We start from the raw sequence: 11437 nt of genomic DNA on the forward strand, positions 1-11437 counted from the left end.
GAAGAAGAAGAAGAAGAAGAAGAAGAAGAAGAAGAAGAAGAAGAAGAAGAAGAAGGAGATCCTTTCGTCTAACCTCTTATACTTTGTTTCCACTTTCACCAAGGCCATTAACAACTTGTGACCAATCCCCCTTCAATGATGACATCCATCATCCATTGAATGGCCAAAAACCATGCACCCCATTTTTTGGGAACGGGGTATCATTACTCCCTTAAAATTGCTTCCTGCTTACTGGGGGGTGACATTCCCTTTTAGGGCCCCTAAGAAAACTGGGATATGGGCCAGTCTTAAGAAAGGCAGTTGTAACATATGTTGTGCAGTCTCTGTGTGGTATGAAAGTTCAGGGCTTAACCGAAGTCCTGGCTGGAACAGTGTGATGTTACACGATCTAGTTAGCCATCTAGAAATTTTTCTGGATGCAAATGTTTGGGGAAACAGCGACTGGGGCAGTCTGTGAGTCAGAATCACCTGGGCTACCTGTCTTGTCTTCTTTGATGTCTGGTCCTTTATTCTGCAATCATATAAACTTCCAAAGTTGTAATGTACATTTTTGCATTCACACATGTATGGTTGTGCAGTGCGCACAGATTTGTTAAAGATGATGCTCTGCTCTATGCTCAAGCAGGAAAAGGGCATCGAATTTCGTATTCTTTTGGACCGTATAGGCAAACTGTAATATAATTTTTTTTTATCCGTGCCATTTGAAAAGGTGGCATGATAGGTCCTGCGGACTCTGAACCCAACAAGATTTCTTTATTGGCTATGCTTAGCTGAAGTCCTGGCTGGAGACGTTTTCACGTCTCCATCAGTCTCAGAGCTGTTCCCATGCAGAGGGACCCGGATTCGTGTTACCTGTCTTGTCTTTCTTGGCTTCTTCCTTCATGGAAGCGTCTTTCTTCTGGAGCTCTCCCCCACTTAAATCTATTTTTTTTTTTAAATTTTGACGAGATCCATTATTGCATGTAATTTTTAAAAACACGCTACCACCATCCTGGGAGTTCTGCCCTCGCTCTGACCTCTCCCGGCTTGCTTTCCTCCATGTGGCTTAGCCCAGGATCAATGAGTGCAACGTCCCCCAACCCAAGAAATGGGAGCTGCGGTCCCAACTTCACAGTTCCCTTTCCGCTTTTCTTTTGTTCCTCTGAGCTCGCTTCAGAAGTATCATCAGCTTCAATCTGCAGAGGCACTTCTAGGACCGCCATTATCTGTGCTCTCTCAGACTCATCCCTTTCAGAGCTCAAGGCAGAAGCCCCTTGGAGTTCTGAACTTGCTTCTACTGTATGCTGTATGCATATCTGAATTCTCCAAACTCTCTAAGATGAAACACAGACTCTATCGTGTGACATTACTCTGTGGCAGAATCATTAAGCAGAATCTGGATTTTTAGCTCAGTATGTTGTATCTCTATGGGCTGTCATTCTAATTCCTCAAGCCTTTGTGGACTTCTTTCTGGAAATAAACTTTCTGCTTTTGCTGTGGTTAGATTCGTTCATCTCATTAAAGACTCCCTCTGTTCTATGGCCTATAGCTGCGCTCCTTCTTTCAGTCCTCTCCTTCTCTAAGTATTTTTTAAATCCTGATTTTTCTTAAAAAGGATATATAAAATTGTAATCATTACGGGGAGGGGGGCAATTATTTGTATGCTGATTGTAAGTCAAAGTGTCATTTCCCTAATTGGTTCTTTCTTTTTTTTTTTTTTATCATGGTATCTCTTATGACTTTTCTGTTTTCTTTTGTTTTTTTTTTTTTTTTTTTTTTTGGATAACTTTAATTCTCCATTCTTTTCTTTTCTTTTTTTTCTTTTTTTGTTTTCATCTTTATTAATTTGAGTATTTCTTATTTACATTTCAACTGTTATTCCCCTTCCCGGTTTCCAGGCCAACATCCCCCTAGCCCCTGCCCCTCCCCTTCTATATGGCTGTTCCCCTCCCTATCCTCCCCCCATTACCGCCCTCCCCACAACAATCACGTTCACTGGGGGTTCAGTCTTGGCAGGACCAAGGGCTTCCCCTTCCACTGGTGCTCTTACTAGGATATTCATTGCTACCTACGGGGTCAGAGTCCAGGGTCAGTCCATGTATAGTCTTTGGGTAGTGGCTTAGTCCCTGGAAGCTCTGGTTGCTTGGCATTGTTGTTCATAAGGGGTCTTGAGCCCCTTCAAGCTCTTCCAGTCCTTTCTCTGATTCCTTCAACGGGGGTCCTATTCTCAGTTCAGTGGTTTGCTGCTGGCATTCGCCTATGCATTTGCTATATTCTGGGTGTGTCTCTCAGGAGAGATCTACATCCGGTTCCTGTCGGCCTGCACTTCTTTGCTTCATCCATCTTATCTAGTTTGGTGGCTGTATATGTATGGGCCATATGTGGGGCAAGCTCTGAATGGGTTGAACCCCATTTTTAATGGGGTTATTTGTCTCCCTGCAGTCTAACTTCGTGAGTTCTTTGTATATTTTGGATATAAGCCCTCTATCAGTTCTAGGATTGGTAAAGATCTTTTTTTTTTATAGCTTCTTTTTTTTTAAATTTAGAGAATACTTTATTAGTTTTTGTAATCAAACCCACTTAGATAAGACCTTACATATTTAATACAGTGTGTTACCCTGTACAAATGGAAAAAACTTAAGTTCAACATTTCTAGACCAATATGGCTGTTAATTTCTGTACAGTGCCAACTCAACACAGTAAACGGGGATACTTTTTTCCAAAGTTGACAGCACAGCTAACGTTTCAAAAAATTCAAATTATATATCTGTATATATATATTTATATTTATATAAAAAAACCAATAATAGCAGTGTGTTATGCATCAACAGCAGCAACAGCTTTTCCAGGTTCTGCAGTCATCTGAACAAAACTGTAGAGACATCCAGCACACTCCATTAAAAAAAAAAAAAAGTAAAAAAACAAACCCCGAGAACACAGCACAGTTCTGTTACTCTTGTGGTACCTGGCACCATTTTTTTTTAAATTAGCTTCTCAATCATCATCTGGAAAGAAAACATTCTGAGCAACATCATTAAAAACAGCTCTGATAAAGCACGGTGACTACTACGTATCATAAAGCAGGTACAAGCTATTTTACATCCACAGAGGTATGATACAGTACTGTCCTACATCTATAATACTAGAGGATACAATTTAAAAGGCATTATTTGAGACTTGATTCTACTTTTCCAGCAGAGGGCCCAAAGGATGGTGTGACACAGCTTTGTAAAGAAACATACTCTAGACAGGATTTCCTTTCACTAGTGGCACAGTTCTAAGGATTCATTCTCTCCATGAATGTCAGCTAAAACCGTTATTAAAAAAATGAAATATCCCTAGAACAAAACCGTATAACCACCGGATTCACATGAAGATGACCTAGTGGAGACAAGCTGGACCTCACCTTACCAACAAGCTATCAAATCTGTTATGTTTAAACAGTGAGACCTCCAAGGAAGGAGATGCCAAGTAGTGCTTCAAAGCTTCGGACCACAATCAAACACAGCATCCTTTACAACAGAAGCAGAAGCTCATCTGAATATGCTCAAGGATGCTGACATCAACATTTAATCATCTCCTCACTCATCCAGGAAGAAGGGGAGATCAGTTACTACTGTACTTTATTGTGTTCAACCAAATCACCATGTTACAAAAATAGCAAGCTGCCATAATAAAAAATAAGGCTTCTCTATCCAGCACCAGATAGCATCATTTTACTTTCAAGCCTAGAAATTGCACACTTGTATATAAACCAACCGAAGATGAGGATTGAGAGTTCATCTTGGTGGATTTTTCCTTTGATGAATATGAAGTGTCCTTCCTTATCTTTTTTGATGACTTTTAATTGAAAATTGATTTTATTTGATATTAGAATGGCTACTCCAGCTTGCTTCTTCTGACCATTTGCTTGGAAAGTTGTTTTCCAGCCTTTCACTCTGAGGTAGTGTCTGTCTTTGTCTCTGAGGTGTGTTTCCTGTAGGCAGAAGAATGCAGGGTCCTCATTACGTATCCAGTTTGTTAATCTATGTCTTTTTATTGGGGACTTGAGGCCATTGATGTTGAGAGATATTAAGGAATACTGATTATTGCTTCCTGTTATATTCATATTTGGATGTGAGGTTATGTTTGTGTGCTTTTCTTCTCTTTGTTTTGTTGCCAAGATGATTAGTTTCTTGCTTCTTCTAGGGTATAGCTTGCCTCCTTATGTTGGGCTTTACCCTTTATTATCCTTTGTAGTGCTGGATTTGTAGAAAGATATTGTGTAAATTTGGTTTTGTCATGGAATATCTTGGTTTCTCCATCTATGTTAATTGAGAGTTTTGCAGGATACAGTAACCTGGGCTGGCATTTGTGTTCTCTTAGGGTCTGTATGACATCTGTCCAGGATCTTCTGGCCTTCATAGTTTCTGGCAAAAAGTCTGGTGTGATTCTGATAGGTCTGCCTTTATATGTTACTTGACCTTTTTCCCTTACTGCTTTTAATATTCTTTCTTTATTTTGTGCGTTTGATGTTTTGACTATTATGTGACGGGAGGTGTTTCTTTTCTGGTCCAATCTATTTGGAGTTCTGTAGGCTTCTTGTATGCCTATGGGTATCTCTTTTTTTAGGTTAGGGAAGTTTTCTTCTATGATTTTGTTGAAGATATTTACTGGTCCTTTGAGCTGGGAGTCTTTACTCTCTTCTATACCTATTATCCTTAGGTTTGATCGTCTCATTGAGTCCTGGATTTCCTGTATGTTTTGGACCAGTAGCTTTTTCTGCTTTACATTATCTTTGACAGTTGAGTCAATGATTTCTATGGAATCTTCTGCTCCCGAGATTCTCTCTTCCATCTCTTGTATTCTGTTGGTGAAGCTTGTATCTACAGCTCCTTGTCTTTTCTTCTGATTTTCTATGTCCAGGGTTGTTTCCATGTGTTCTTTCTTGATTGCTTCTATTTCCATTTTTAATTCCTTCAACTGTTTGATTGTGTTTTCCTGGAATTCTTTCAGGGATTTTTGCGATTCCTCTCTGTAGCTTCTACTTGTTCTCTAAGGGAGTTCTTTATGTCTTTCTTGAAGTCCTCCAGCATCATGATCAAATATAATTTTGAAACTAGATCTTGCTTTTCTGGTGTGTTTGGATATTCCGTGTTTGTTTTGGTGGGAGAATTGGGCTCCGATGATGCCATGTAGTCTTGGTTTCTGTTGCTTGGGTTCCTGCGCTTGCCTCTCGCCATCAGATTATCTCTAGTGTTACTTTGTTCTGCTATTTCTGATAGTGGCTAGACTGTCCTATAAGCCTGCGTGTCAGGGGTGCTGTAGACCTGTTTTCCTGTTTTCTTTCAGCCAGTTATGGGGACAGAGTGTTCTGCTTTCGGGCGTGTAGTTTTTCCTCTCTACAGGTCTTCAGCTGTTCCTGTGGGCCTGTGTCTTGAGTTCACCAGTCAGGTTTCTTGCAGGGGAAAAGTTGGTCCTACCTGTGGTTCCAAGGCTCAAGTTTGCTCGTGGGGTACTGCCTAAGTCCTCTTCGCTGTGGCAGCAACCGGGAAGATCTGCGCCGCTCTTTCCGGGAGCCTCCGCACACCAGGGCTCCAGATGACACCTGGTGTTCTCCTCTGGCGTCTGGACGTGCACAGAGTGCAGCCTCCCCTGGTCTCCCAGGCGTGTCTGCCTCTCTGAAGGTTCAGCTCTCCCTCCCACGGGATCTGGGTGCAGAAACTGTTTATCCGGTCTGTTTCCTTCAGGTTCCGGCGGTGTCTCAGGCGCAGGGGTCCTGCCGCTCCTGGGCCCTCCCCCACGGGAATCCAGAGGCCCCACACAGTTGCCTCTTGGGCCAGGGATGTGGGCAGGGGTGGGCAGCGCCGGTGGTCTCCTCCGCTCTGCAGCCTCAGGAGTGCCTACCTGATCAGGCGGTGAGGTCTCTCTCCCACGGGGTTTGGGAGCAGAGAGCTGCTGCGGGCCGGGATCCGCGGGTGTGGGACTTCCCGTAAACACAGGAAGTCCCCTAATTGGTTCTTGATTGTATCAATAAAGACGGCGGAAGCCAATCGCTGGGCAAAGAGAAAAAGGTGGCATTTTCTGGGTTCCAGGAGGAAGAAGTGGGGGGGGGGTTGGGGGGGTTGGGGGTGGGCCAGACGTTGGGAGAGGAGCACAAATGACTTAAGGCCTAGGAGTGACTAGAACCTGTGGCAGCCCCCCGCCGCCACAGGATATAGGAGTACTGGTGAGTTGAGAACCATAGATTCTTTGCCCAGCCATTGAGTTACGTAGCTAGTTTTAAAACACTAAAGCAGGCAGCAGAGGAACAGGCATGGTGGAATGGGTGGTATTCTCAGGGGTAGGGGTTGTGTGGGGTAGGGGGGCACAAGCTGTCGGCTGGACAGAGGCTGATCTCAGAGCACAGGGCAAGGAGCAGGCGTGGTTTTATAAATTACACAGATGCCGCCCAACGTGGTAGGCAAGAATCCACTATTGATTTAGGATTCTCGGACGGATCATGCACAGTGATACAAGTCTACGAGTGGGGAGAATCGGTTTCTCGGGGAGCAGAGCAGAGTCACATGGCTCCAGCACATGAAATCTTAAAGGGGCAGAGGGGCAGGTTCATCTCACAAGCTCTAAGGTCCCCTGCTGTGGAAAGAGACAAGATGGCTGCTCTGAGGCAGAGAGCCAGACAGTAAAAGCTGCCTTGTTTCCTACAAGCTGGAGATCATAAGGTAGAATTCTAAGTATGGTCTAATTGTTTTTAAACATAAAAGACAATACAGAGTTTGGCCTGAGCCACGTGGGGAATTCTTCCTTGGTTTGGAGCTAAAGAAGGGACTTTGGGCCCAGAGGCACTGGGAGCCCCTGCTGTGCAAGGACAGGCTGAGCTCTGGGGGAGGCAGGGAAGAAGTGCTCTGCCTCCAACAAGACAACAGGGAGATTGTACGAAATAAATAAATAAATAAATAAATAAATAATGCTTTAGGAAAGTCTTGAGGAAGTCTTGCAGGATAACTCATTTTCTTCGAACGTGGGCTCCACGGGAATTCTGGGTTAAATATCGTGACATGTCAGATTAGAGAAAACCTAAGAAAAAGCCTAAGAATTGGCTCGTAAGTATTTGTTTAGCTTACTTCATTCGTTTTGAATTGTTTTAATTATCAAAAACGGGCGTGGTTTTGAGCGTTGTTACATTATTTCTCTGGGAGGGAAATCAAGCTAACGGTTTTTCTTGTCACTGTCTCAAGGACAGTCTGCTTTGGGAAAAAGGCTCTATCCACTTTTGCATTCACGGTAAAGGAGATCTGGACCCCTTCCAGAGTTCTACGGATCAGACAGGACAGAGGAAGACCCCCTGAAGAACTAGAAAAATTCAAGGGAATCTAACAGGACAGGTAAAGATTGAATCGAAACCATATGGGGCCCAGATGCATTGTGTGTCATTACGTTTTCTTTCCAATCTCTCCTTCCTCTTTAGAATTTTTATTGTCTTATTTCAAACTAAATATTTCTTTCTATGATTTTTTTCTATACTCAGTTTTCAAACTTAATACCTTGCCAGTTCATAAGTAGGGGACTCCTCAATCATACCACAGCTCTGGAAAAATGTTTCTTCTGCCCTCCTGGCATCTGAAGGCTACTCAGGCCAGCAGGAGTCAATGGCAGCTGTCTCGGCCACTTCCGCTTAGTCTAGCTGGCTTTTCCTGCAAGAACCTGAATTGGGCTGTGGTTTTCCCACTGACTGCCTAGCTCTCTCTAGTGTGCTTTTGGACCTTTCTCTGCAACCACAGTGTTTGGCAGAAGCCACGGTGTCCAGCTCATAGAGGCTCTGGAAGAACCGGATTTTCTACTCAATAGGAGTTTTTTAAAAAGGAGCCACCTGCCTTCCACACTGTCTCTCTGAGTAGACAAAAAGGCCAACCTTTGCCAGAGTCCCAAGTATGAAGCAAAGGTATAAAAGATCCTGTCCAGGGAAGAGTAGAACACAGCTGCAAACCCAGGTCACTCCAAGTAGTAGGGATGGTTAGCAGCCAAGGGCTTGGGGACGATCATCTATATAATTGTGTAGATAAGACGTCTAATCTCCTTCAACTTTCCCACTTTAAAAATACCTTTCCCAAAGTCTTATAAATGTGCGGAGTTGAGTTGGAACTGTCTCGTCATTCTTGTCTAAGTGCAAAACAGGGCAAGGGTACCGACCGCAGGCTTTCAGGGGCTGGGCCCTGGAGATTCAGAACAAGGAGCAAACTCCAGTTTCCGCCTGCCGTTCAGAATGTCTCCTTTCTCTTCTGAAACAGGAGTATATATAACCATCTCCATTAGAAAACTTATCAACAATATACATTCTAAGTCCTGTAGCAAGTAACAGTTTCATTGGCGAACCGGTAAGTTTAGAAGTTGTAAAGTTCTTGAGAGAAGCTGGGGGAAAAGAGGGATTGTGCGTGTCGTTTTTATAGCTACGGCGTGAAGTGAAATACTACTCACATTATAGGAACCCAGCATAGGTGCGACACACTTAAAATGTAAAATTTGAAGGTGTTCTTGACCAATTTCTGAAGGAGAGATTTCAAGACTTTTTTAATATAAGAGACAACTAATGACCCAAGAGTCTAAGCTTAATACAAGTATTTGTTATGAATTTATAATTATCAATGATTTATATCATGTGTCACAATAGCCTACTCAAGCGGTTATACGAAGTCATATAAACAGTGAACGCAATCATGTGTAGCTGTAATAAATTCACAAAACCACTCTTCCTCTTCTAAAGAGTTAGGACTCAAATCCAAGACTAGTTTCATGAAGTAGCTGTGGCCCCTCCCAGCTCTCCCAGCATCCCTCAGTACCTGTAGCCCCTCCCAGCGTTTTTCACCCTGACCTTTACCCTAAACCTCCAGGGGTTGGGCTTCTTCTTCCTTCCCCAATCCAATCCCTTAGTAACAGTATTTTCAGCTTGGACCACCTTTCTAAGTCCCCAGTTCTTCTCTTGCTCTCTCTCCTGCTCTCTCCTCTGGAGGTCTGGTTTAGTTTGCCAGCCATGTTCAGCCTGGGCTCTTCCCTCAGCCTGATTTCTCCCTTAAATCTACAGGAGCAGTCATGTCCTCCTCCTTTTATTTCATTGTTTTTTTTCTTTCAAAGAGGAAATAAAGCCACAGTTGGTCAGGTGGAAATAAAATCACAATGCATTAGAGTTCCTGAGCCGGAGGTGAGAAAGCCGCCGAGCCTGGAACTGCTTGTGTTATGGCAGAACTTCCGGCAGCACAATCCACCTTTCTTGCTGCTTGAACAAGCGGCAGTGATGCTGACAGCAAGCAGGACATCTCCTCATCCCAGCTTGTCCTTCGGGGAGAGCGCACAGTAAAATCACCCACACAATGCCAGCCTGTAAATTACACTCTGCCCAGCAGAGGTTCCGGCTGTCTGCGTTCCCAATGGCTCTGGTCCTCAGAGTACACGAGTGAGTGGGCATTTCAGTGAACAGTGCTGGGCACGGGTGGGGTGGGGACACTACAGGGTAACTCTTCAGCAGTTAAAATCCACGGAACCAAACATTAACCCTAGGGACAAAAGGACAGTGCACTCACCTTCTTCCAAGGTCCTTTCTCCTCCCAGAGCTTATGAGCTATGGAGGGTCAGAAGCGGATGTCACTTTGTCCTACTTCAGAATCACTAAACGATTCTCATATCACAGTCCAAAGAAAAGCACTGTATACCCCAGGATAAAACAAACAAGCACTGCGGTATCTAATTTTGACCTAAGAACCCCTGCTTCACCCCCCCCCCCCCCCACTCCACCCTCACCTCCACCCCACACCCACCCCACTCCCACCCCATCCCACCCCCCACTCCTCCCCCCACCCTGTCCCCACCCCACCCCCACCCCGGAAAAAAATAAATTCTTTCCCCCACCCCACCGTCCTCCGGAAAAAAACTGAAAAGCCTTTCATAAACCTCAACTTACCAAGAGAGCAATTGGTAACTTTTGCTGTACTGAAGATTAATTATGGCCCCGGGGATCATCATTTAAGGGCCTCTGTGTTTCCACCACACAACAATCGCACAAACTCAGAACCTTGGTAATTTTATATTTTCTTCTAAGCACAAGTACCTTCTTACCACATTTTTTTTTAATCACCTCGCTGTTTCTTTTGTTCTCTTGTTATCTGGGTATGGTGGCTCACGCCTGGACTGAAACAAGAGGCCTACCAAGGGTAGCAGCCAATCTGAGTTACCTAGAGAGTACCAGGCCAGCTAGACAGGAAGAGCCTGTAGCTAGCCAGCTAGTTAGATGATAGATAGATAGATAGATAGATAGATAGATAGATAGATAGATAGATAGATAGATAGACAGCTAGAGAAAGACAGGAAGAGCCTGTCCATAGATAGATAGATAGATAGATAGATAGATAGATAGATAGATGATAGATGGGTAGATGATAGATAGATAGATAGATAGATAGATAGATAGATAGATAGATAGATAGTAGATGGGTAGATGATAGATAGATAGATAGATAGATAGATAGATAGATAGATAGATAGACAGATAGGAAGAGCCTGTCAATAGATGATAGGTAGATAGATAGATAGATAGATAGATAGATAGATAGATAGATAGATAGAGCCTGTCAATAGATGATAGATAGATAGATAGATAGATAGATAGATAGATAGATAGATAGATTATAGATAGATAGATGATAGATGGGTAGATGATAGATAGATAGATAGATAGATAGATAGATAGATAGATAGATTATAGATAGATAGATGATAGATGGGTAGATGATAGATAGATAGATAGATAGATAGATAGATAGATAGATAGATAGATAGACAGACAGATACAGGAAGAGCCTGTCAATGAATGGATGGATAGATAGACAGACAGACAGGTAGATAAATGTATAGATTTATAAATAACTTCATATATAATAAACAATGGTGTTAAAGGGGTAGATGTTAAAGGCAGAATGTCTAGTTTAAGGAATTAGTACTACAGCCTAAGGCCTCAGGACTTCAGGAAATTGAGCAGAGGGTTTTGGTTGGTTGGTTGGGTTTTTTTGTTTTGGTTTGGTTTTTGTGTTTTGTGTTTTTTGTTTTTTTAGTTCTTCTTTACACAACACAACTGACCCAGTCTTTAGCAGAGATGCTTCCTTTTTCTTCTTTTCTTTTCTTTTTGTTTATTTGTTTGTTTTTCGAGACAGGATTTTCCTGTGAAGCCCTGGCTATTCTGGAACTCACTTTATAGACCACGCTGGCCTCCAATGCATAGAAAGTCACCTGCCTCTACCTTCTGAGTCCCAGAACTAAAGGCATGCACCACCATGACCCTGGCATGACCCTTCCAATCTCTTAGAGATAAATACACTACAGAAAGAGCAAGACGCTCTTATACATCCATTCTCTCCGATGCTGTTAGCTCAGCTCCATGAACCACCTGGTGCTGGGCAGAGTGGAAGTGGGCTCTACTGAAGAAAGGGTGACA

Source organism: Rattus norvegicus, chromosome 20, assembly GCF_021556685.1.
Source record: "Rattus norvegicus strain SHRSP/BbbUtx chromosome 20, alternate assembly SHRSP_T2T, whole genome shotgun sequence".
Classification (NCBI taxonomy): Eukaryota; Metazoa; Chordata; class Mammalia; order Rodentia; family Muridae; genus Rattus; species Rattus norvegicus.